General features: G+C 49.8%; 1 pseudogene; it reads right to left on the bottom strand.

The window, feature by feature from the left end:
- Positions 1-9,233: 9,233 nt before the first annotated feature.
- Positions 9,234-26,882, bottom strand: LOC120836913 (annotated as a pseudogene).
- Between the last annotated feature and the right edge of the window lie 235 nt (positions 26,883-27,117).

Genomic DNA, 27,117 nt, shown 5'->3' with positions numbered 1-27,117 from the left:
GCCAGGCAGTCACTTGTTGGCACAACCCATCGTCGTGCTGGGCCTTGAGAAGATCCTCTCTTGAGACCAATGTACCCCACCGTGAGTCAGGTGGTCCCTGTGTTGTATTAACGACTGCGACCAGCCCTGGAAATTCCTGCACGTGGTTCTCAGGAAGGGGGGCGCGGGAAAGGGCATCAGCAATTTGGTTTGTAGCACCCGGCCTATATACAATAGTGTAATCGTGTTGTTGCAGCGTAAGTGCCCACCAAGCGAGGCGACCAGCGGGGTTCTGTAGTCTTTTCAGCCATGACAACACTAAATGATGACATTGAATTTGGAATGTTGCGCCGTCCAAATACATGTCAAATCGCTTTAACGCATACACTATGGCTAAGCATTCCCTTTCTGCAACACTGTAGTTACGCTGTGCGGAATAGAGGGTCTGACTTGCGAAAGCAACCGGGCGAAGTATACCATCATGTTCCTGCAGTAAAACAGCTCCGACGCCACAATCGCTTGCATCTGTCTGCAAAACGAAAGTTTGGTTTAGGTCGGGAAGATGCAGACACGCATTCTCTGTCACTGCCTTTGATAACGCTGCGAATGCGCTTTGTTGTTGTTCGCTCCAACACCATTTGACGCCTTTTCGAAGGAGGTGATTAAGCGGCTGAGAAATCTCGGAGCAGTAAGGAATGAAATCCCTATAGAATGCAATCATTCCGAGATATCACTGTAAACTTTTCACGTCATGGGGGCGCGGGTACTCAGTTAGTGCGCGCAGTTTTTCTTCGTTTGGACGGAGTGTGCCGCTATCGACAACAAATCCGAGGAGGTTAATTTTGGGCTCGGCCAGTTGAACTTTCCTCGGATTGATTGTTAGGCCCGCGTTCCGCATCCGCTCAAGCACGATAGTCAAGTGTTCAAGATGCTCCTCGAACGTACGCGAGAAAACAACAACGTCATTCATGTATGCCATCGCGAATTCGTACTTTGCGTTTCCGAGCACAACGTCCATCAGACGTTGAAAGCTCGCTGGCGAGTTGGACAAGCCAAAAAGCAAGCGGGTGAACTCGTACAGCCCTCTGTGGCAGATGAAAGCGGTTTTCTGCACGTCTAACGGATGCACCTCGATCTGAAGGAATCCGCGGCTGCAATCCAATGTGGTGAACACCGTCGCGTTGCCGAGCGCGTACATTATAGAGGAAATGCTGGGAAAAGGGTAGCTGTCCCGCACAGACACTTCGTTCAGCCGTCTGTAATCTACGCAGAGTCTGGTAGTTCCATCTTTTTCCGGAGCGAGAACGACAGGAAATGCCCAAGGGCTCTTTGACTCACGTACTGCGCCGGTGTCCAGCATCTCCTGAAGGGCCACGTCCAGGAGTTCTCTTTTGTGCACGCTTATGGGGCGTGGATTGCACCTCCGAGGCGGTGCGTTACCGGTTTCAATCCGATGCAACAAGATGTCTGTCTTTCCTGGTCGCTCCGTGAACATCGGAGAGAAAGGCCGCAGGACGTCCTCCAGCTGTCTCTTCTGGAGGTCAGTGCCCGGACACTTCTGTAGGGCATCCGAGATTTCGGATGGTAGGGCAGCTGCAGCCGTTGTGAAGTGGGCTGGGAGGGTTGGGCCAGCGATGCAGTTCTCTCGTCTGGTGAACGGAGTCAGGTCCGCCTGGTTTCCCAGACGATAGCCGCCACCAGGGAAGTCGAGCGTCATGCTTACGCCTGCGATAAAATCTCGACCCAAGATCACGGCCACAGCGAGCCCCGGAAGATAGAGAAAGCGCTGACGCCGTTTCTTCTCATTGAATGAAATTTTAAGCCTTACGGCTCCGTCCGCCGATATTGTTGACCCGGAGGCTAACTGCAGACGTGTGTCTGCCAAACGAAAGGTTATTTTTTTTTTTTCATAGTTCATAGGCAGCGGCTCCTATAAGCGAGATAGCAGCCCCGGTATCCAAAAGCGCGGCAAAAGGAAAACCGAGCAAAGTGATCGTCATGCGTGGCTCGATCATTTCGCTGTTAGGCTGAATTCGACATACCGATGGAACAAGTGACGCTGCGTGCGTGATCCCGGCTGTGATAGCGGCCATCGGTGGCTCTGCAGTGGGGCTCATTGCCGCCGGCCGTAATAGTTTCCCGATCGGGATGCCACGTGACCTTCCGAATTTTCACGGCCCATAGGCGCGCGAGGGTTGACCGGATTTCCACACGCGTTGCAAATCTCTTCCCACTGCTGGTGGTTGAGCGTGCGGCAGTGCTCCTCGATGCTGCGACCGAGCTCTACAGCCTTCTTTTTGAGTCTCCGGTTGAGTCTTTGTTTCGTCTATCTGGCCAGGATCGAATTCTTCGCCTCTATGAGGTGGGCCAGATGGCTGTCCATCTTGTCGGTGTCGGCGTCGGTCTCAATCGTCTTGGTCGACGCTCTGGCGTCCTCGACCAACTTGTGGGGCCACGCTTCGATGTCCCTGATCTCTTCTGCTCCGCGTATTTGTCGGTCGCGTTGCTTTCTGAAGTCCTCCCAATCCGTCCACGTAAGAGTGCATTTGCTGCCTTGCACTCTGTCCGGTGTTGGGACGTGTATCTCGACGATCGCGTGGTCGCTGCCCAGGTCGACCGTCGTGTTGCTCCACGTGACAGTCACCGTCCCCGCGTATCTGACGAACGTCAGATCCGGGGCAGTGTCCCTGGTGGCTGAGTTGCCCAGTCTCTTCGGGTGCGCCGGGCCCATGATGAGCGCGATGTCTAGCTCCTGCGCGTCTTGCGCGAGGTTTCTTCCCTTGCCCGTGCTGTAACGCTAACCCCATGCTGCATCTCCCACGCACTTTGTGGTAAGGGGCACCCCACGGGTGACAAGATGTGTCTCCAAGTATTCCAAACCCCGTACCTGCTCCGATGTCGGCAGTTCGAAAAGAACCTCCGAAAAGGTTAAATAGACCGACGGCGGAAAAGCTCCAAAGGGAGACAAGCTCACAGCAAAGAGCGAGAATGCGAAAGAAGCCCGTCAACGTTGAGGAGGAACAGATCCGTGTCCTTTCCCTGTCTACCCGACAGTGGAAACCACAGAAGCCCAAGAACCACAGAGAGCCCTGACTCTCGAGACAAGAGAGCCACACCCGCCGGGACCAGACTCGTAGAAAAAAAGTATCCATAGTCCCCCCTAAGGGGTGGAACGGTCTTGTAGCCTATGTTCCTTTAGAAAGGGAGAAACGTTCGTCCCTGCAGGAAGGGAGCAAATAGTTCCTCCGTCGCCTGCATCATTGTGGCGGCACTCAATCAAGCGAATCGAGCTCAACAAGGCTTAACGAGGACGCTACGTCTCTTGTACGGGACGAGATGAGCAGGAAATAGAAGCGCAACACGAGGTTTCTGCGAACTGTGTTTTTTTCCGAAGCCAGATTCTTCCGCAGGTACAGAAACTTGCATTTCGAAAGCATGTCTCTCAATCTTCTCGTCGTCAGCAGTGCGATGTTAAACGGAGACAACCGATACCCAGTTACTTCGCGCTCTTAACGTCTTACCTTTGCTGTTCCTCGAGTCACAATTTCTTCGCCAACCGCATATCACGGAAGAATGGCAAACCAATCCGCGAAACTAAAAGCCGCTCTCAAAGGAACAAACCCGAAGCCGCTGTTCATCGCGTAGCGTGAAGGAAGGTTAAATCGCTTGCCACCACCAGATTAGCAGGGTCAAGCAGAGTAATTTCAGGTAGCTCTACTAGGTGGCACTACACCACCCGAGCTCCCCTTGCCGCTTTTTATAGTGGTCGTTTTGAACGTACGGAATTTCTCGGTGACTGCCTAAGCAACAAAAAAATATTCCCAGCATGTTGACTTTTTCCCAGCAATGTCATACCTGTGAGAGTATTTTGAATGGCTCAGGGTATGAATCTCTCATTCAAAAGTAAACGCTCGATCATGCCGTAATTATTTGAAAGCCAATATATCAAGCCACTCCAATGCGGTTCTAAGCCATCAGTTTGTTTCCCCACACGGCACGGCCTGAATGTCTATTGTAGTGTTTGCTTTAGAGCGCAGCTCTTAGGCGCCCGTTTCCGGCTTGGGCGGCGTCGGCGTCGGTGTTGGCGTCGGCGTCGGCGTAACTGCGCGGTGCATTATGGGAAATGTCCCATAATGCACCTCGCGAGCCCCCCCCCCCCGGGGGTCACGTGACCTCGGGGGGAGGGAGCACGTGACCCCCTTCCCCGAGGTCACGTGACCCCCTGAGGTCACGTGACCCCCCGATGACGTCATCGTCACTGATGACGTCACCGGCATCTGCATCGTCATCATCACTGATGACGTAATCAGTGACGTCACTGTTGACGTCACCGGCATCCGCATCGCCATCGCCATCATCACTGATGACGTCACCGGCATCCGTATCGTCATCGTCATCATCACTGATGACGTCATCAGTGACGTCACTGATGACGTCACCGACATCCGTATTGTCATCGCCATCATCACTGATGACGTTATCAGTGACGTCACTGATGACGTCGCCGGCATCCGCATTTTCATCGTCATCATCACTAATGACGTCACCAGTGACGTCACTGATGACGTCACCGACATCCGTATCGTCATCGTCATCATCACTGATGACGTCATCAGTGACGTCACTAATAACGTCATCGGCATTGTCATCGTCACGTGACCCCCCAAGGTCACGTGACCTCCCCCTCCCCGGTCAGTTGACCCCCCCCAGCACCCTTCCCTCCTCCTCCTCAAGAGCTGCGCTTTAATTCGGCATTACAGGGAGTTGTAAACGGCTTTCACTTTTTTTCTATTCGTACTGTTCGCTCATGGCTGCAATAGCCGTCTGAATTAATCTCCGTAGAGTAGATACTCACTCAGCTGGAAGTGACGCCTCATGGGCAGAGAAATCGCTTTTTGACAAACTTGAACGAAGTCAAAGCCGCGACTTGAGGCAGGTATTAAGTGTTAAGGTATTAAGGTATTAAGTGGCGATCTCGAAAACTTCTAGCGCTTATCCCAGCGCGCCATTTGGAGGGCAGTGCCTACAGGAACCGTAGTATATTTAAATAGCAAAATAAAGGGTAGCTTTCTTTTTTGTAATTTTACCTAGTATTTCTTTTTAATGCTAAAATTCCAGTGTAAATATACGTATGTAACAGTAAGAAAGCACAAAACAAACAGAGGGACAAAACAGACATGTACAAGCTGAAAGCTTGTACATGTCTGTTTTTGTCCCTCTGTTTGTTTTGTGGTTTCTTACTGTTACATATGTCCCAACACGCTCGTCAAAGTCTTCAAATATACGTACTTTCCGTCAAAATTTCGTACTGTTCAGTCCTTTACCCAGAGCGCAATCGCTCTCGGGGAGGAGACAACCGACAGTCACATTGGCCACTGTACGACAGGAACTTACTGTTCAGACCAGCGTTCCAACATGACTATTCGCACATCGATGGATTGCACCTAATCCCTCAAGTGGTCTTAAACTCTTTTATGAAAAGCGGAATGTCGACCTGCGACACCCTGCCCCCTCCGATTACGGCCCGACCAACGGCATCAATGCCCGACAGTTTACGTCATCTCCTCTTGTTGTTACACCACTGATACACTAACACACGTCACATCGGCGATAATTACAGTCTTCTCTTCACAGCCCACAAAACTGCCATCACGATATTGTTGCTATGTTGCTGACACGCAGAAATACAGAGCCAAGTTGATTGCCGGTTGGCACTCTGCATCGGAAAACAGAACCGAAATCAGCACGGAAGGCACCTAGGCAGCCGGCAGCAAAACCTGCCTGTCTTGGATGTAGATCCTGCGATTTCCATAACGTCAAAAACGTCGAAACAACTGCGCGTGGTTCCGCTACTGTAGTTCCGCGTGCGTCCCGCATTCCGGTAACGGTCATCTTTCCCAGTGTACGTAGCGCTGCTGGCACAGCTCTCGAACTTTGCTGTTTCTAGCGGTTTCGTTTGGTCGTTTGATAAAATTTGTGACAAAAACGTCAATGCAACCGAAATATTTTGCATGTTTAGACTAGAAGACGGAATCACAGGCGGCCCTCGCTGCCGCTGAAGCTCAACCGACTCAACAACATTTATTAAACAACGTGCGCGAAGTGCTCAAAAAACGAAACCGAAAGAAGATGAGTAGAGAGGGCGAAAGCGTTCTCCCGTCTGCCTGGAGAAGAGGACAAAAGTCTCGTGTCCGCTTGGGGGCGCGTCAGTAGAAGGGAAGAGGACGCGCCGTTACTAACTTTTTCCTCCATTTTTTCTTAGAGTGCAGGGCCAGGCGGGCACACCAACCGGACCCGGGAGGCGGGCGCTCTCCCCGGGAGGATCAGGCCAGCGACTACCACAGTGATAGCGGCCTTGCAAGCCTCCCGAACGAACAGGTAAGCTGGGCTAGCATGGTCTCCCAAAAAGCTAATACTAGACAGATAGGGATACTGGCCCCGAACACAGAACAGAACGAGCAATTCGAACTCGCAATCATATGGTAGCTCTTGGAAATAGTCATGCAATCGAATAGGGAGCTTAAAATGGACCAAGCAACACTTAAAAGAGGAACAGAGACCGCACCCGCGGGCCTGTGGTCAGAAGCGCTAACGCACAAGCATACAAACCCAGGGAAGAGCAGACACTTAGGAACTAGGCACCCGCCCGAGGACACAACCACAGGTAAGGCGAAGACTGCGGCACTCCGCGAAACCGAGCAAAGGTGGAGCACGAGCCAATAACACTGGAGGAAACAGTCGAGAGAAATCTTGAGAATTTCGGCAACGGCGGCAGGGATGACATTAAATCGGCCATACCAGGCGCTATAAGGGCGATGCAAGAAGTACTAAACCACCCCCTAGCAGGTATATTCGACAGGTTTAGCCAGCTAGAAAAAAAAATCAGTAAGCCATATGATCAGCCAAAATGAGCCAAATGGAGGCAGCTCTGCTGCGAGGGAAATTGAAGCATGGGAAACCCTATGACAGACACAACTCAAAAGATACACTCAAAGCCGCCGACTCCAACTAGCATGCCGCCGGAGATAACAACTAAATATCTGAAATACCGCGTTTGGCAGTGAAACTGTAAAAGTTCCAGAAAGAAGCGAAGCAACGTGCTATTTTGCCTAGGCACACACCAGATGCCTCTCAATATACTAGTATTACAAGAAACAAGGGCCAAAGTGAAGCTTGCAAGCTACAGGGCCTTCGTAGACCGTACAACACCACAAACAAGATGGCCGCGTTTTACACCCTGGTTGAAAGAAATGTACGAACGCTTCAGCACGACACCAAAGAAAAGACGATCGAGCACGTTCTGTTAGAAAATTTTTCCCCTATCCAATTGAGACGACACCACTCTGTTCGTTCGAGATCTATACAGGAGCCGCAAAAAGCAGCAGGGATTTGCGAACCTAAAAACTGCAGGCGTGGGACCGCCGCCTTAAACAGGAAATGTGTTGTCTTTGGTCTCAACACCTCTGTGGGCGACATGAAAGATAGCTGCCCCTAGGCAGACAGTGTAGGTCATCCTTGACCCTCAGGAATAGACGTGATCAGCCCGCGAGTGGTGCATGAACAATGCCTGGCATTTCTCTGCACTTCTCATGTGTATGGACTATGCATCATGTGTAGGCTGTCAAAGAAAAACCCTTTTGAAAGCTAAAATCTGTCCTTGCTCACTATACAGGTGAGAAGGGCCGTAGGTGCGGGCTATCTACTGACAAATATTTCATGCTGAAATTAGGTTTTCGGGACCATAATCCGGAAAATATTGTATTAATAATAGTATATTGCGTGCAACACTTTCACTTGAAAGAGTTCGTGGAGGAAAATTATGAAATGTACGTACAGCAATACCTTCCTTGGAAGAGGTAATTTTGTAAGGAATGTGCCATGTACATATATCGCACAGATTAATTTCTCTATGTCAGATGATGCAACACAGTTCCACACCATGGTGACAAACTCGAGCATGGAATAATTCAGACCGCAATATAATGAAATGATACATGAGAAATTAAAAAAATCTTTCATGTTCGATGAGAAATCATGCCCAGAAATCTTAGAGCAGAAGGAGCAATGTAAAAAATGTAAAACACAAGGTCCCAATGTACAGGCACTCATGAAAGGGGGTGGCATAATATCACAATCATTAGAGATTACCGGACATTAGTTCATTAAAATTGATTAAAAAAACATTTGACAAACACTGTTGCATAAGTGACACGTCATCTTCCAAACCGGCAGTCAAAAGAGCTCTTTAAAATTTGTACAGTGCTTTTAGATTGGTGAAATAACACTTAAATCACTTGTACAAGCCCCGTACAAAGAGAGTTTATTAAAAGTGATTTTGATTAGACTTGATCCTTTACAAAATTATAGTCTGCCGAAAGTCGAGGCACTGCAGGGCATGCCGTAAAACAAAATATGGGTGAAGAGGGACGTGCATTATCAATACGGATGCAAACCCAATCTTTCGCCATGAGGAAGTTCTCATTGTCAGTTACACTTTCATCACTGGGACACTCAGTCAAGTCCACATGATCTTACCTTCTATTTGACGGAAGCCATTCATCGTCGCTGGACTCTGAATCGGTCGGAGGAACGATGTTTCGCTTATTTTTCAGGAGTGTGACAACAGCAGACCATGTACGACGGTCCCCATTTTTAAAGTGCATGGCATTGCTCTCCATTCACTAACATTGCTCTACGTTTGGTATATTAACACCAAAACAAGCTAGAAATGTTATAAAATATGCTTGGGACATTGATAATCAAGAAAACTGACGTTTTATCCCCCCAAAAAATTCCGAAATGTATTTTCCTCATGAAAGAGTCTTATGACGGGTTATCTCGTCATCGGCAGTTGCGGCCAGAAGTCAGCATGATAAGATATCTCGTCATTGGCAGTTAAGGGGTTAAACACTCTTGAATCACATTATTAAATCCAGCTCAACCTGGGAGGTTACAGAGGTTTGCAAAAAATAAGAAAAATGCCTACGTCTTGCTTTCAGTTACAGCACAAAGCAAGTTTTATGTTGCAGGGACAGCGAAACTGCCGAAATGTGAGTCTTGTTCCAATACCATGATGGGATCCTGAAGAATTCATCCCAGGTCCACAAGGTGACCCTGCAGACAAACGAAGTGCTTACACAATTTCAGCTTGCCAGTCATGTCAGAGCTGAATCAACATTGGTACACCACAGTTTCTAAGAATGGGGCTCAACGAAACCTACCTGATCCCGACGAGGTGGCAGGCATCAAGACCTTTAGTGCAGTCTTGCACTTGGCACATTGTCACGTATGCTCATCTGCAGGGAGTGGGCCCTCTTTCTGGGCCTCTTGGCAGATGGTTGGCCTGATGGGCGTCCAGCCGGCACCCTTTTAAAACTCCTCGGCGGTCCTGGCCGACGTCTGGCAAGGCTTGTGGGCTGCACCCGTATCCGACGTCCCCGACGCTGTCGTACTCCTGCAGCTGCCTTCAACGTCAGCATGAATCCATATGCGTCATTCCCATTTGCTACACGATCCATCCGGTCCCCAAGGCTATCTAAAAGCTCAATGTATGCCGGGTTTTCCTCGTTCATGGCGTGCAGCCGTCTCATGCGGGACTCCAGGCGCCTGTAGACTTCCTCTCGAGCCTGCACAAAACGCATTGAGGACAGCACATTATTATACTTTGTCTAGCGCATACATGTGGGAAGCCCGCAGATTCTTAGCCGTCATCCACGCTGTGGTGAAGACTATGACTTAGAGGCAGCACTCAGGGGACTGTTCATAGTTACGTTTATTCATGCTTACGCTCAGTTATATTTATTCATGGCTGCTCGATATCACTTGAAGGGTTCACAACTGTGATTTGAGGCTCTTATTGCTGACGTACTGGTAAGGTGAAATACAAATATCATATATTCCAGTCTATTGTCCACAGCCTATACATGTTTAAGAGTTGATATCTTATGTTGTGCGGACTGTCTACAGCTGTGAACTATACAATAATTTTTGTTTCAACATCATTTCTTGTCACTTGACCGGTCTAGTCTGATTGTCATGATCACAATATTTTACGCTATCCTTAAGTAAGCAACACAAGATCATACTGTCAGTATGTCACCCAGCGACAGCTCGTGGGTGGTGCATCACTCTCTTGCAAACGAGCAGGTCACAAACATACCTTGTGTTCAGGCCACAATTATTTCTGTGGACTGTCCTAGGAAACAATTCCTTTTCAGTGCAAATTTGCTAATGCAGACTATACACTGAATGCAGACCACTTAACAAATATATATTTTTTAGCTGAAAACCGCCCCTGCGGACTATACACTGGGAGCAAACTGTAGTCAGGAAAATACAATGTCTTCCCAATTGTAGGCTAGTGAGATGAGACCAGCGATTACCTAGGGCAAGGCAGCACTCATGTGTGCACTATGTCTAATCCTCTTATCTTCTTCACGCAGCTCCTAATCGCTCAGGCTGCTTTCGCCTGTCCGTTGTCGCGCCGGCATGACCCAGCGGACCGCTCCGTCACTGTGCCACTATCAAGTTTGAAGACTACTCAAGGAAGCGTCGGCGGCACCACTTTCCACGCCGAGAGCGAGGACGACAGCAGAAACAAGCGCCTCGTCTTTGACGAAAGCACAAGATCGGCATCGACATCAACCGTGGCCTACGAAGCTACAAGAGGGCTGTCTGAACGGTTCGTCATCAGAGGGCAAGGCAGCACTCATGTGTGCACTATGTCTAATCCTCTGATCTTCTTCACGCAGGTGAGTATTTGTCACTCGTTGCATTGTAAACGATCAAGCAATACTTTCCTTTTCCTGCTGCCTTGCCCCCGGATGTGCTTAACCTTATTTATTGACTGCATTTGTGTCACTCGTGATTTATTGTTAAGAGGTGACATTGAATCGAATCCGGGACCTGATGGCTGCCAAGGGGGTAGTAACACTACAATGGAAGAGATAGTCAAGGCGATTTTGGACACACAAAACGTGATTATGAGAGATCTAAATCCAATAAAAAATAACCAAAAGCAGTTTGAAGACAAATTTGAAGGTCTAACAAAGAAAGTAAATCAAATTGAAGCAACAGTTTAAGAAATGAAAGAACAAAAGGTTCAAATCATAAGCATTGAAAAACATGTTAAGGCAATCGATGATGACTTGAAGGAATGCCAAAAAAAATCGTCGACTTAGAAGATCGGAGCCGCCGAAAAAATCTCGTAGTTTTTGGTCTTCCAGAGGCTCAAGGGGAAACAAATGACTCATTGCGGTCAAAAGTACTTGGTGATGAGTTTGAAGAAAAACTTGGAATTCATGTTAATACAGTCGAGCGTATACATCGCGTGGGGCGAAAAACAAAAAAAAAACCGCCCAGTTGTAGTTAAATTTCTTGACTACGCAGAAAGGGAAAACGTGCTAAAAAAAGCGAAGGTGTTTGAAAGGGACTAAAATAACGCTAGACCACGATTATTCTTGGCAGACTAATCAAAAGCGCAAACAATTGTGGGAAAGCAGTAAACCAAATCGGCGATAACGGGGAAACTGTCTTCTTGATTCACGATAAAATTAAGATAGGAGGCCAAGTTTTCGAATGGGATAATAATGGTGGGGCAAATGTGCAAAGAAACAAATCGACCAACTCGACAAAAAAGTGTAAAATGACGTCAAGCACACTCCGGGAAACCCCATCGAAAGACGTTTCGACTTCTTGCGTTCAATGTCCAAAGTATTGTGAATAAAGTAGATGATTTGGAAACAATCTTGCTAACTCATGATCCTGTGGGAACCACGAGTTCCCCGCATCCCTATCTAGGCCTAGCTCAGGCAGGCCGTGGGACGTCGCCACGTGTGGGCGCGTCCCGGATGCGAGGGCGAAGCCGTACTCTCTGGTGGACGGCTTTTCCTCGTCCTTCTCGGGTGATTTGCATAAGGCACACCCCTCGGGATCATGACTTGGACGCGTCCGCCCCTCCGGGGAGCCACCTACATCCGATCCACCCCGGGCGCGTCCATTCCCGCAGGCTATATAACACGGCCCTAATCCAACGGGCGGGACTCTCGCTGGGAGAGGCTCTGCTCGACGGAGCCTTCATATTCTTATCTGACCCTCCCCCTCCGTGATACTGTCAATAGCGGCAGCGCGGACTCCGACTGGTGATCCTGTCAAAAGAGACAGCGCCGTCATCTCCAACATTGTTGGCCTTCGGGCAAGCGTGTGGCATCCAAGTCAATAAACACGTCTTTATCCGGACCCAAGGAACCTTCTGTGTTTCTAAGTGGTACCCCTATAAAAGGGGAATCCCACATCTGGCGCCCCAACGTGCGGCCTGCCCGGCGACTGCAAACAAAGCAGCACTCTCGCAATGACAGCGAACCAGGCCAATTTCCGGCCAGGAACTTCGTGGACGGAGGGAGAGGCAAACGCCCGACACCCGATGCCACTCAACGGCTTTGTAGCCACGCCAGCCACGCACGGAGTCAATGAGCAAGTGTCCTTTCAGCCGAGCTTCCCTAATGGGTATGACTCACAATGCCCGGAATGCAACCGTGGCACTCCTTTTCGGAGCGTGCCAGCCTTCATCGCTGAGCCAAGCTCACCCGCGACTTTCGAAGTCAACACGGGTCCGACGAGACAAGAGACAATGACGCAACAGCAGGCAAATGCAGCCTCTTACAGCCTCGATCTCTTAACCTCAGACTGGCCGTCAGCTTCGCCGCACGGAGATAACACTGACGCCGTCTACGAGCCGCAGCACAGCACAGCTGCTACAGGCGCAACAAACCACTTGGCGGGCCCATACAGAGGAAACAACCCGCCAGCCGCACATGCGGAGAGCGATTCTCACCACAGAGAAAACACGCTAGGCGGATATCACCCCCTGCTAGAAAACGACGCTCGGGTGATCGAAAGCCTGACGGGCGCACTGCAAACAGCAGTTAGGCCCCCGCCGCCGACACGGCCACCGGTCAGAATCCCTATCCCGACATACCAAGGGTACGGAGACCGAGTGAGTGCGACAGACTTCCTCGAAAACCTGAAAAAGTACCAACAGGCCATGGGAATGTCGGACCACGAGATACTTGAACGCATCTTGCCAATCTCGTTGGTGGACCAAGCGGCGTGGTGGCTTCGTCTAACCGGAAGCCAGCTGTCGTCGATCGAGCAGTTCCGCAAGGCATTTCGCCAGGAATTCCTCCCTGCAGACTACGAACGCAGGATGAGGCGAGAACTCGAACAACGGACCCAACACCCAGACGAGTCACTGTTAGAGTTCGTTAGGGCGGTGCAAGAGCTCTTTGAGCTAGCAGAACCCTCAGCGCCCAATGCAGAGCGGGTAGAGCGAGTCATTAGACAAACGCACCCGACATTTGCGGCGTATCTCCGAGGCAGTCGCTTTCGCGACTTGAACGAACTGGCCTCGGAGGCTCGGCGGATTCAGGGAGGCATTCTTGCCGCACGAGCGTATCGTCCCCCACCCCCAACATCAGCGGCACTCGAACCGCGCTGCGCGTGGAACGGTGACGCGGCGTCCCGAAACAGGAGACACGAAGCCGCCCACTACGCAGACGAGCGAAGTCGAAACACGTACGACATATCAGATCGTGCGCTCGACCCGTACTCCTATGAACGGCGGGCAGCAGAGACTGCGCCGCAGTTCAACAGGAGAGATCGGACCACAGAGTTACCCACGCCACGGGAGGAAACGCGGTCAACGCGTCCAAACACACAGGACGAAAGGCGCGGCGCACATCAAAGCGCACGACAGGACTCAAGGAAAGTCCCGCAACAACGTTGCTTTCGCTGTAATAGCGCCAACCACCTGGTTCGACAATGCCCAGAACGGCAGAACCCCGGTCCCCAACAGTCGGGAAACGAGCAAAGCCGCCGATAACCAACCCGGTGGCTCAAAACGGCACGGAGCAAGAGACTCTTTTGCCTACAGCCTACAGAATAGGCTTTCCGACCGGCACGCTAGCGCCATTCATAGCCCTGACGATTGTCGGTCGGACGTTCAAGGCACTGCTGGAGACAGGAGCCAGCGCCTCGCTTTTCGGCGACAAAGTGTTGACCCACCTCCAGCAAAACTCAGTGCATATGAGGGAGGGCAACACAGCCTTTCGACTCGCGTGCGGTACCGCCCATTCAAGCGGTACTGTGCGGTTGGTTGCGAGATGGGAGAATCGAGTAAGACAGCAACGCTTCGTTCATCTTCCTAGTCTTTCCGTTCCGATCATCCTGGGCAGAGATTTTCTCGCCAAAACAGGGATCGTGATCGACGTGAGTAGCGGTGGCTACCGAGAGGGCACATTCGCACCTCTGAAACCCTTCTGCGAACCCCCAACGCCAGAAAAAGCACTGGTTAATGGGGCAGACAGCAGCTGCTAAAACAAGGCAACAGAATCACAAAAACCGGGTATCAACCCCTCAACAGGTACCCCGACGTGGTTGCAAACAAGCGCCGTAGCGTCGGAGGTCACCCACCCCCTGCTGACTGAGTCATGCTGCGAGTCAGGGCATGAAAAGGGACGTATTCCGCTACGCCCGCACGTGCCACACTTGCCAAAGCTTCAAACCAAGAGGCGGCAAACCTCCGGGCCTAATGCAGCCGATCCACAGCCAAGAACCATGGTCTTTGGCGGCTTGTGACGTGGTCGTGCCTTTACCAAGGAGCCCCAAAGGACACCAGTATCTATAGGTTGTCACTGACCACTTCAGCAAATGGGTAGAACTTTTCCCACTACGAAAGCTGACGGCCCGAGCAATCACTGAAAAGCTCATGGAGGTGTTCACCCGATTCGGGTTCGCTGAAGCTCTTCTAACAGATAGAGCAAGCTACTTCGTCGGGAAGGTATTTGTGGACACTTGCAAAGCGCTGGGCATCAAGCACAGAACAACCACACCCTACCACCCACAGGCGAACATCACGGAGCGATGTAACAGAAACATCAAACCCATGCTGGCAGCATTTGCCGAAAAGCACCGCGACTGGGACGCATACATTCCCGAGATTGGGTTCGCACTCCGTTCCACTGTCAATCGTTCGACAGGCTTCACCCCCGCCTTCCTCAGATTTGGGAGAGAATTGCCGAATCCAATGGACCGCGTCCTGGGGGCAAACGCTGGGGTGAGCGACGCACAGTCGAAACAGACTGAACATGCGCGCACGCTACAAACCCGGATGACGAAAGCTTTCTCGGAGGCCCGTCGCAATCTCGGGGTAGCAAGAGCTAAACAAAAAGCTCAGTACGACCGCTCTCGCCGGGATCTCCGCTACAAAGTAGGCGATCTCGTGCTCAGACTAAACCATGTTCTGAGCGACGCCAGCAAAGGCTTTTCTGCTTCACTGTCACCAAAGTGGTTGGGCCCGTACCCAGTGCACGAAGTATTTTCACCACTCGTGTGCAAGCTGACTGAGAAGAACTAAAAAAAAGTCAGCGCGCCTGTGCATGTCTGCGATCTCAAACCCTACAACGAATGGGAAGAAGAAGGGGACGAACAAACGCAGCCCCCGCAGCAATATGCACGCAAAACGCGAGACAACGCCGACGATGGACAACAGGCGTCTCGCTACAATCTGCGAACTCGGAAAAACTAATATCCGAAGTTTTCGTAGAGGCAGCCCCAGTAAGTGGCGAAATGTCACATTAACGGAAGTGCAAAGCACAAGCTTAATGCTGCCTTCGCGAACGCGCCAGACATCAATGGTTTACTGGCAAGTGACCTAGAGAAAAGGTCACCTCGGCGTTCGCTCCCGTATCAACCCGCAGGGGAATCCCCCGAACTACGGCATCCGAGGGAAAGGGTAGCATAACGGCCATTGGTCAGTTATTTCCACCTACGCTCACGTGTCCAACACGTCACCGCCAAAGCGCGGTGCGAGCGTCGTCACAAGCGGTCGGAAACCAAGTGGTCATTCGACCGCAGTACGTCCCCGCATCCACGAAGAGGATCCCCAGCCACCCAGCAGAGGGCTTCGCGCCGTTCGGGGGCTGCTGTTTCCTGGCGACGGCAGTTCATCGGCGTCCAGGAACCAGAGCTGCGCGTGGGTCGTCAGGCAGCCCCGATACCCCAGCCGGCCCTCCGCCGAACCAGCGACCCGCCGTCATGGGTCGTCGGGATCGACATCAGGTCAGGGACTGCCCGCTCTTCTTCAACGGGACCCGTGCAGTGGTCGGACAGCTCGCCGACCAGGGACCAGCCGTTCCCGTTCGTCTCCTGACAAGTCCCAAGGGCCCCGCCAACTACTTCCATCAAGGACCCTACGCTATGGTGAGCGAGCTACGGCAACGTCGTCGGGAACGTCACGAAGGACGTCAGTTTATTTGTTACCCCATGCATGTGGGAGCCGGCACCGCCGCATTGTTTTTTGTTTTGTTTTCGAGAGTCGGTAGATTAATTTTTATTTTTCTTAAACCTACCTCAGCCTTAAGGAGGGGGGAGTGTGGGAACCACGGGTTCCCGCATCCCTATCTAGGCCTAGCTCAGGCAGGCCGTCGGACGTTGCCACGTGGGGGCGCGTCCCGGATGCGAGGGCGAAGCCGTACTCCTTGGTGGACGGCTTTCCCTCGTCCTTCTCGGGTGATCTGCCTAAGGCTCACCCCTCGGGATCATGACTTGGACGCGTCCGCCCCTCCGGGAAGCCACCTACATCCGATCCACCCCGGGCGCGTCCATTCCCGCAGGCTATATAACACGGCCCTAATCCAACGGGCGGGACTCTCGCTGGGGGAGGCTCTGCTCGACGGAGCCTTCATATTTTTATCTGACCCTCTCCCTCCGTGATACTGTCAATAGCGGCAGCGCGTTCTCCGACTGGTGATCCTGTCAAAAGAGACAGCGCCGTCATCTCCAACATTTTTGGCCTTCGGGCAAGCGTGTGGCATCTAAGTCAATAAACACGTCTTTATCCGGACCCAAGGAACCTTCTGTGTTTCTAAGTGGTACCCCTATAAAAGGGGAATCCCACAACCCCCACGTGGTCGTCATCACGGAAACATGGCTTCACAGTGGTATTGGTGATAATGAAGTTATTCCGCCTTGTTACAGAATGATTAAGAAAGACCGAGGGTCAAGGGGCGGCGGCGTGGCTATTATCACAAAACGTTCGGTGGACCTGGTACCATTAGATTGCGTTGTCAACAGGGAGGTGTTATGGTGTAAGATTAAAGTTCACGGCAACGTGTTTGTTGTTAGTACTGTATCTAGGCCACCAAACACCGCCCCGAGGTTTTTAGAAGCATTGTACGATTACATGGCGTTGCGCTTCAATGACAAAACTAAAATTATTTTGACTGGAGACTGTAATCATGCTGATATAGATTGGGCAAAGAAAAAACTGGGTAAAAATGAAATCGCGTCCTGCGAGCTTTAGTGAACAGCCCTCATTTCTGGAATTACTTTTTGTTAGCAACATAGTGGAAGCGGATAAATCACATGTGCTCGACGGAGTGTCAGATCATAAAATGGTGTTTCTTGACTTAGAACTACATAAAACAGCTGCCGATAATGCTCGTCACGAACGTACTGTCAGAGATTTTCAAAATGCTGATGATGTGTCCATCCTCGAATATTTAGATGAACATTTTGACCATTCTAGTCAGTTAAGTGATGTTACCGAATTATAAAAAATATTTAAGAGTATTGTTTCCTACTGTACATATCAATTTGTTCCGACAAGGGACGTGAAAGCACAACGATATCACCCATGAGTAACAAGAGGAATTTTGCAAATGAAACGAAAGATCAAGCGCAAAAGGAAAGCAAAACAAAATTCCTCAGACATTGCAAATTTGGGGCGACAATTGAAGACTCTTATTTCGCAAGCTAGAGAAAATTTCTGTCGCAATGTTCTCTCTCGTTTCTTGCTGGAATCTCCGCAAAAATTCTGGCGGTTTTTCTCGTCGAAAAAGAAGTAATAACAGACGTGATGGTAAGCCATGAGGTTGTATCATGTCCCATTAGAGTGGCAGAGGAATTTAACATGTATTTTCAGTCAGTCTTTACAGTCTCGAGTGACCCGCCGGTAGACCACGTCAGCTGCTCTCATGAACCTCGTATGTCAGATTTGGTTGTCTCGGAAAGTTGTATACTTAGTTTGCTTTTCAATATTAATGTAAAGAAGGCGTCGGGGCCAGACGACATATCAAATGCATTTCTGAAAAGATATGCTGAGTGGGTGTCCCGATATCTCTTCATAATATTTCAAGCCTCTCTCCAACAATCCAATTTGCCAGCAGACTGGTTGTGAGGTAAAATATACCCATTCACAAATCTGGAAACAAAATGACAGTCCAAAATTACCGTCCTATATCATTAACGTCGACCTGCTGCAAACTGTTAGAACACATTATTTCAAATCAAGTCACTCAGTACTTAGAAGAAAAAACTTGATATACAAACATCAGCACGGTTTTAGACAGGGTCTATCGACGGTCACACAATTAATTGAGTGTGCGCATGAGTTCTCATCTGTTGTAAATGAGCGGGGTCAGGTTGACGTCGTGTTTATGGATTTTTCAAAAGCGTTCGACCGCGTGCCTCGTAACAAATTAATTTAAAAGCTTCACCTTGTGGGTCTAAACAGCAATATAGTGTCATGGGTCCGGTTTTGCCTAACTAACAGAACACAGTACGTCTACTGCAATGATGCATGCTCTACCCGCCTTGCAGTGTATTCAGGTGTGCCACAAGGGTCGGTATAGGTCCACTTTTGTAAAGCTATTTGCGGATGACTGCATGTTGTTTTCAAAAGTGCGTACAGTCGAAGACCAAGACTTGCTTAATGCCTCTCTAGAAAAAGTTTACTTGTGGTGTGAAAGGTGAGGTATGGTAATTAACTTTAATAAAACAGTATTCTGCAGCATTACAAACAAACGAAACATTTTAGAGTATTCCTATAACATAGGTGGCGTGCAACTGCGAAAAGTGGACGAATTTAAGTATTTAGGTGTTATTTTTAGATCTACCATGCGATGGAACAGTCATGTAGATTACGTTTGTTCAAAAGCCTACAAAAAGTTATTATTCCTCAGGGGAATACTTAGGCATGCCAATAGCGATGTTCGACAACTTGCGTACATGTGTTATGTTCGCCCATTGTTAGAATATGCAAGCACTGTTTGGGACCCGTATAGAAAATGCCACGAATCACAAATTGAAATAATACAAAATCTGGCTCTTCGATTTATCTTCTCCAGATATAAACGTACAAAATCTGTTTCTTCGATGAGACAAGAGGCGCAGCTTGACTCGCTGGCAAAGCGAAGGAAAATATCAAGGTTAAAAGAACTCTTTTTCATAATGACTGGAATGACAAAGCTAGATCCGCAGCCTTACTTGCGGCCTTCTACGTCTCGTTTCCAAAGGACTAGCAACGTCAGGGCGATTGCTCCGTATCAATACAAAAATGATGCATTTAAGTATTCTTTCTTTTGTAGAACAATAGTAGAGTGGAACGCTCTGCCAAACGAAGTCGTCAGCTGCTGTAATCTCAAGTCATTTGAATTATCATTGCGCGAATTTTTAACTGAATAATGTATGTGTGCGGAATACATCTCCACATGTGCAGGGTGTGACCGCACCCCTGCATGTGCATAAGTACTCACTTGAGTGTGAATGCATTTTGCTTGGCTTGTACAACTTATTGTTCTCTCCTGTGTTGACCGTAAGGTTCACAGTATTGTAAATAAGTAAATAAAATGTGAGAAATTACAATTTTGCTTGTTTCAACAAATTTGCCCGTGCTGAAACACTGAGAGCCTGGCCACTGGAGCAGAAGCACATGTGTGCCAAGTAGTCAAAGGCTGACGTATATGGAGTACCATTCAGCCAGGAAAATGACCCTTACCCTGTGTCCTTTTCTCCATTCCTTTTTGCCCAAAAGGAGCGGGTCTGGAAGGTAACTTACACCACAAGGAGGAAGACTATCCTTCTCTTTTGGGTGGAAAGGAGGAACTGAGGGGCAGTTTTCTCCTCTCTGCTTATTCGTTGGTCTTTAAATAAACAATTTTCTCCCCACATCACTGCTAAGTCGCATGCACCAGAGAACCTTCGTAGTTATCCCAGCTAAAGGTGGGTCAATAACCTTGTAGGAAGAAATAGTGGTGCACTTGTTAATTTCAATTTGGTAGTCTCTCAGGTAAAAAGCATGCATCACAGATGAGTGTGCAGCTTGTATTTGCTAGGAAATATGCACCACTTTAAATTCTAGTTGCTGCACTAGAGCCTCTCACAGTATGACTTGTAAAAGGAGCTTGTGTTACACAAGTTTATCGTGCTCCCTTCGGTGGGTAAAAGGAACTGGAATAGACACGAACATCAAAGAGTGCACATGCCTGAGCACGGCGAGCTTGGTCAGGGTCTTCCGCTGCAATTGGTGCCAGGGCCGATGTGGAAGGTTGAGGAGCTTCTGGCTGGTCATCGGCTTCTAGCAGGTCAGTGGCTTTTGCATTGTCTGGGCCTTTGGGAGCTTCGGGGGTGCACCTGGGACTCTCTTCTTCACCTGGGTGCTGCTGCTCTCCACGAAAGGGCATAAAAAATTCCCAGGGTGGGCACTTGTCACCCAAGGCCAGCTTGCCCAATCGATGCCGGTCCTCCGTAGTCAAAGGGGCTGCATTCGGGAACCAACGACCAAAGGTTTCGTGCACCAGAGCTTAGTGTTTACAGAAAGCCCCTTGTTTCCCGACTGGGCAGCTGCACGTTCTCAAGTCTGCGGCCACCTCGTAGACCACGTCGTGGCGTGCGGCGCTGGGCACTGCACAGAGCTTGTTGCCCAGAGGTTGGATGCTCTCAGCTGCACCTTGTGGTATCTTGGAGAGCAGCCGCTTGTATACCACCTGGTGACTTGCGACACGGCTGTGGGCATGGCGGAGGATGCGACTCTCGAAGTACTTCTCCCACACAATGGCCACCGCATCCACCCGTGCCACAGCACTGACTGCCTCTGCCCTGCTGAGAACTATGTCCTTCAGGACACGGATGGTGGCCTCTGAGAAGTTGTTGGTATTGTGCCCCCCGCGTGGTGGTGTTGGCACGGTAGAGCAACACCCACTCCTCCTGTCTTCCAAGGAAGGCCTCCACCCGTGCCACGAAGGCCTGGTGTGGCTGGCGCCTAAGCTGGGCTGTCGCTGCTTCCAGCTTCTCTTGTGTGCCAGCATACATGACCTGCAGTTGGCCATTACCGTTGAGGTTACTTCGGTTTGAAATCTGACCAACACTTGTCAGCTTTGCATGCACACTTTTGCCTGACTGATTTCCGCAAGACCATTAACATGCAGAGATGTGTCGCCCTACTCTAAATAACTGGGCTGCACTTTTGCCGCACATTAGTGCAAGTTTCATACTGTGGAACATTGCACAACTGCCTCTGTCACAATGGCAACTGCATAGTAAAAGACTTGCCTCCTGGAAGGCTGACATCAGGCAGCGCCTCTGATCCTTGTGCACACCGTTGTGGGCAGCTGTGAGCCAGCGCCACTCCGCCTGCGCCACATGAAAATGGCATAGGAGATGCCTTGCCGTGGGCCAGGTCTCCTGCAGAGCAGCCTTCTCCGCACTCGAATTGTCTGTCATGAAGACCTCGGGTGCCTGGCAAACGATGATATGCGTCCCACAATCGAAAAGAGACAAAGAAGTGAACCGTCATGCTTTGTAAATGCTTTAGTCCCTACATGTAGCATATCCCTTCTCTGTAGCTACAGAAACTGTTCTACACTTGCTTGTGACAACCGGCTGATAGCAAAGTCGTATGGTTTATACGAAGTATTTCCACGAACGACAAAGGAATTTGGCGCAAACTGTGCTACCATCTCCTTCTCAGTCCTTCTCATTCTCGTAATCTTAGGCAAAGCCTTCATGCTTGATCCCTCGGTCAAACCACTACCCCCTTATGCTATAGTTTTACTGCGGTAGCCGTATATGGGGCCCTTCACTTTGAGTGGTCGGCGGAATGTGTCCGTGTGACGGTGGCCTTTGGCCTTTGACACTTGACCTTCTTCTTACCTGACCCCTCTCCTCCCTCCTCGCCTCTTTTATCTCCACCCCACCCTCGTCCCATCTCCCCTCTGTGCCCTACCTCCTCCTACCCCTCATCTCTTCCTCCTATGATTGCATGTTTGTGGCCTTTGATTCCCTCGCTTCACTCTTCTTCCCTCCCCCTCTATCTGTCATGTGGTTGTGTGTTCGTGGCTTTGATTCCCTCGCTTAACTCTTCCCTCCCCCTCTATCTGTCATGTGGTTGTGTTTTCATGGCTTTGACCTTTGGTTTTGACCTTGAACCCTTGGCCGCTTCTCCTGCTCATCTTCATTGTTCCTATCCGCACCTTGCTCCCTCCTTTCTCTCCTCAGGCTCCTCTTCCCTCCACTCTTCCTTTCCTCTCATCTTTTTCCTCCGTCCCCTAACCAGCTTCCCCGCCTCCTTGGTCCTCCCCGCCTTTTATCTTCTCCATCGTCTTCTTCCTTCACAAACTCAAAGCCACCTCATCCTCAGTCCCCCCTGCCCTCCGTCCTGGTCTTCCCGTTTCCTTTCTCTCTTGCGTTATCGTGTGTTCGTGGTCTTCTACCATTACTCTTGACCTCCTCCTCCCTCTGTCTACCCTCCTTCCCCTCCTCCTTCTCGTTCTCCTCTGTCCCCCTCTTGCCCTCCTTCTGTCTATGAGATGATGGCTACTGCCGGTCATCTCACTTGCAGTATGAGCCGCCACCTTTTTACGCGATAGCGTAAGGCTCCCGTTTAGCGGAAAAGACGGCGTAGTAGTAGTCCGGCGTCCAGCAGGTCCGGCGTGACCTTGTGGGTCACGTGACACGGGTCACTAGACCCGGAACACGGGTCACATGAACCAGGCCATGGCACCTGGCGTGACCCGGGTCATGCTAGATGGCCCGGCTGGACTGGCGTGACCCGGATCACGTGACCGGTCAGTGATCTGTGTCCAGTGAGACAGGTCACGGCGTCACCTCGGGGGAGGGCCTTTCCCCGTTCCTCAAAACCCGGGTCACGTGGCCCGGATGCTAAATGGGAATCAGTGATGGTATTTCCCTCGCCTTACCCCCGTAGCTCCCATTCTCTCCCCCACTACTCCCCTCCCCTCCCCCTCCCGCCTGCAACCCCTCCACTCTTCAGAGTCCTGACCTCCATCCCCTTGACTTCCAGGCCCTGCCCTCTCTTAGTAGCAGTCGGGGCGGTGTGACCTCGTGGCAGGGCCCCTCCCGCAGCTCCCCACACCTCCCCTCCCCCACCACCCTGCAACCCCTCCAGTCAACACCTCCTAGAAGACAAGGCCGTAGCGCTCTTCTCGTGACGTCGCAAAGGAAGGCCATCGGAGGCGCGCGTCGAAGCGAAGGCAACGCGCGTGGATCGACCGTCATAACGCGTTTTTAGTCACATACGCGTGTCATATTAGCTAAAATGAAAGCTGCACATAGCAACGGGTATAGAAAACATTTTATTACACGAGCAAAATATTACACCGCTAAATAATCGGTACGAAATGGCACGAGGTATGCATATAAGACGTCAATAGAAAAATGTGATTGTTTTAAGTTCAAAACATTGAGTCAAGCAATTATTGTTGTAGGAATGCATATTTTATACAGAAATACTTCGGCAAAATGGCGAGACGCGCAGTGATTTGGAAACAGCAAAACAGAACAGTCAAAAATCAGGTAGACGTAGTCAACGCGGACAAGGCAAGACAAGTGTTTTTCACGATCATGTAAGCGACGTTATCGCGTCCAGTCACTGAATTCTTGCATCATACTCCGGCCACATGGCAAAATTAATGTAATTTCGATCGAATGACATTATGGGGTCGACAAATCCGCTTGCGGCGCTCGTATAATCACTCAAGACCGCGAGCTGATTAAATCATATATGACTGAATGAAGATATATTAACTTTTCCGTGTGGCAGGGGTACTAAACGTACTACTTAGTCTACTAATTTACCTCTCCCTATGGGCTCGAGCTGTCTTAGAACAAAACATAACTTATTTTGTATATAATAATACTATTACCTTAATAGTTAAGATTCTAGTATAAACGCGGTAAAGGCAATACAATAACCTTAGTATAAATAAACACAGAACCACAAACAGCGCACTTTCAATAATCACACAAACTTGTTTTTCACCTTCCAGTGAAAACTAGATTACCGCGCATATTTACAAATGTCGACGCAACTGCATACGAATAACGACAAAGAACAAAATTGCAATCTATCATGCGATTAAAAAAACGATTGCAGCATATTACTTGCGCCCTACATGACCAAGAAAGCCCGTAAATAAGTTGTTTCTCACCTGTGGATCGTATCTATACGTCCCACAATATTCGTGACGAACACATTTGAACAAGAACTCAAAGCATCTCTCTGTCAAGAGAGGTCTATCGATTAATCGACCAGAGTCTTCGTTGGCTAGTTGTTACAGGTCACTCAAACCGTAGCAGGACTTGTTTCACGAATCCACGTAAATGCCGTAGTATCCAAGCGAACACAACAAAAACTACCCGACACTACGGTGATGACAGAAATACGACGGGAAACAAGTCTCAAAAGTACCACACACGAGAGCAGCGGCGACGAAAGGCTTAACGTTGTCAACCCATCTCTTGCTGGTGTGCGCTCCCTGCGACAATGACTGGATTTCTTCTCGGCTTCCTTCCCTTCTGAGATATCTCAGCGTTCCTTTTCAGACAGTCAGCAGCTCACACACAACGTAAATTTACCAGAATCGGAGCCATGTTGCATCGGCAGCATTGCAGCCGGTCCTTTCGAAAAGTGTGGGGTGCTGCGGAACTGCACGTAGTCCCGCGGTTACGGGGATATTCATAAATATACATTTGGTACCCTCAACCTTGTAAGCGCGTTGCATATTACGTTTATATTATATATATAATAAATTGTACAAGACTGCGCCTTTAAAGCGTATATTAATGTCGTATAAACGCGATTGAACGAACATCACCGCGCCGCTTGTCAAGAATCATTTGTTTCACGTCGATAGCGTATTCTCACGTAGTTGCGCCATGGACTTCCTTCCTCCGCCATTGTGACGTAACCTCTCAGAGCGCTATGGCCTTGTCTTTTAGGAGGTGTTGCTCCAGTCCCCCAACCGCAACACCACCCTGCCCTCCTTTCCCCGCCTCCTCTGCACTCCCGCCATCCGTCACCCCTTCCCTGACAACCCGGCCTTGCGCTATCGCGTCACACCCTTAAGGCTAAGTGTCCCTCTAATTTTTTTGTCTGAAACAGTGTCGTCAAAAGTTATTGCATGCTTCATCACGGCACAATTTTATCAGCAATGCTGGCTCGCATTTGTGTCTGGAGCAGTATCCTCCTGAAGTTTGCGGAATGCTTGGCACACATGTGCATCCGTGTCAACGGAATGATGACGTTTTGCACATATTTCTTGCACAGTGTAAACTAGTTTGTTATATCCCGGGTTGCGAATGAAGCTATGTTGTGTTTTCTAGAAATGCGAAAGATATGCATTCGCTTTTACAACATGGGCCCTGATAAACCACAATTCCTGGTTGACTGCAAAAATTTACACCGAAAACACTAAATTTCGGAGTTAAAAGTGAAGAACCGAAACGACACACTCGAATTTGGAGAAAATTAAACATTAAAAGTATGAAACGCTAATTTTTACATAAGGGGGAAATTTTGTTGCATCAGCCGAGACCGAACCTTTTTACTAGGGTTCTAATGTTCTTGAGGCAGAAACAACTGTAGTAAATGACAACCAGCTTTTTTCCACGTAAAAAAGCTATAATTTTCACATTATTTCCTACTTACGGATAGACCCCCATAGCAGAGTGGATGGGTCCCGCTGAGGAGCTTGAATGCTGCCGAGTACCCGTCCGTGCTCTGCTCGTTGTGCAGGAGGACTGCTAAGGGGACAGCGCCAGCCATTGTCGCCACCAGCACCACTGTCACGGTGCACTTGGTGGTGTCACACGAGGAGGTCGAGTCTATAAAGACAATGTCCCTCGCTGCCTCCAGTGCCTGGGCCCGCCACATGATGGGGGTCACGACCAGAACTGCCCAACAGCTGTTGGTGTCACTCCGGCTGACCGTCACACTTGTGCCTGGAAATTGTTAAGTAAATTGAGGCACGGCTCTTTTTAATCACTTTTCTCAAGTGAGCTTTATGATGCAACTCGCCACTGTACCCCTAAACTTCCCAGCAAAAAAAAATGTGTAGTTACTGCCACCATCAAGACTGCCACAGCTACATGTGACGTGCATAGAGCCGAGAATTGTGAATGTGAACTGGTGTTGGCTCTCTAATAGCATGTGCCTAGTGGCAAGTGCTGAAGCTCACTGATGAACAATACCTCTCTTTTCACAAGGTGACGTGGAAGGATGCACTGGTAGGTCATGTGATGTCAAAAATGAGCCATGGCACTGCAATAACTTGTAGCATACCTTGAGCAGCATAGAGGGGTGCCTTCTCCCCCAGCTCGGAGAGAGCGTCGATGGGGCCACCACCGAAGCAGGCGCTCCTCCACACGGTGTGCCAGTGTTGCCCGGTTCTGGCCAGAGGGTTGAGGGCGCCGTTAGCCAGCAGCTCGGGACCGTTCTCCTCCATGCAGAGTTTGCTCTCGTGAAGCCTCCGTGCCTCGCTGACTGCCATCCCGTCGCTAAAGTAGCCCATAAACGTCTGCCTCGTGGTACGTGTACCCGGAAGGAGACGCAGGGCGTCTGCTGAATGTGTACTATGCGAATGTTGAGTGTCCATTCGTATGACAGTATCCAAGGGAACGTCCCTGCGCAGGTACGGGTCGTTCTGTTATGAGCCCTTGCTCAACTTTTTTATCCTTACGTCGAGTCTGGCCATGCACGCAGCGTTGCGGCGCTCGGACACCTTGTTGCGAGGGTGGGGCTGGCAGCGCCAGACCTTGTGGAAGACCATTCTGAAAATACCACAAATGCAGCAAAATAAGGGGGAGCACCCTATGCACATAGGGTAGCGTTAATTCTAGAGGAGGAAAGCTGCTTTCAAGTGTAGAGGTTCATTTGGCTCACTCAGATGGCTCACAGATAGGAGGAGTGTTTTTTTCGAATGGTGTCCGCGGGTGCTCTTCAGGCGTCAAATTGATCGTATAAATGGGCCAATGATTGGATAGCAGTGGAACTCCTCAAGGTCT

Source organism: Ixodes scapularis, unplaced genomic scaffold, assembly GCF_016920785.2.
Source record: "Ixodes scapularis isolate PalLabHiFi unplaced genomic scaffold, ASM1692078v2 PGA_scaffold2__306_contigs__length_199485367, whole genome shotgun sequence".
Lineage (NCBI taxonomy): Eukaryota > Metazoa > Arthropoda > Arachnida > Ixodida > Ixodidae > Ixodes > Ixodes scapularis.
Note: the sequence above shows the minus strand (reverse complement) of the source record. Positions and strands in the feature narration are given on the sequence as shown.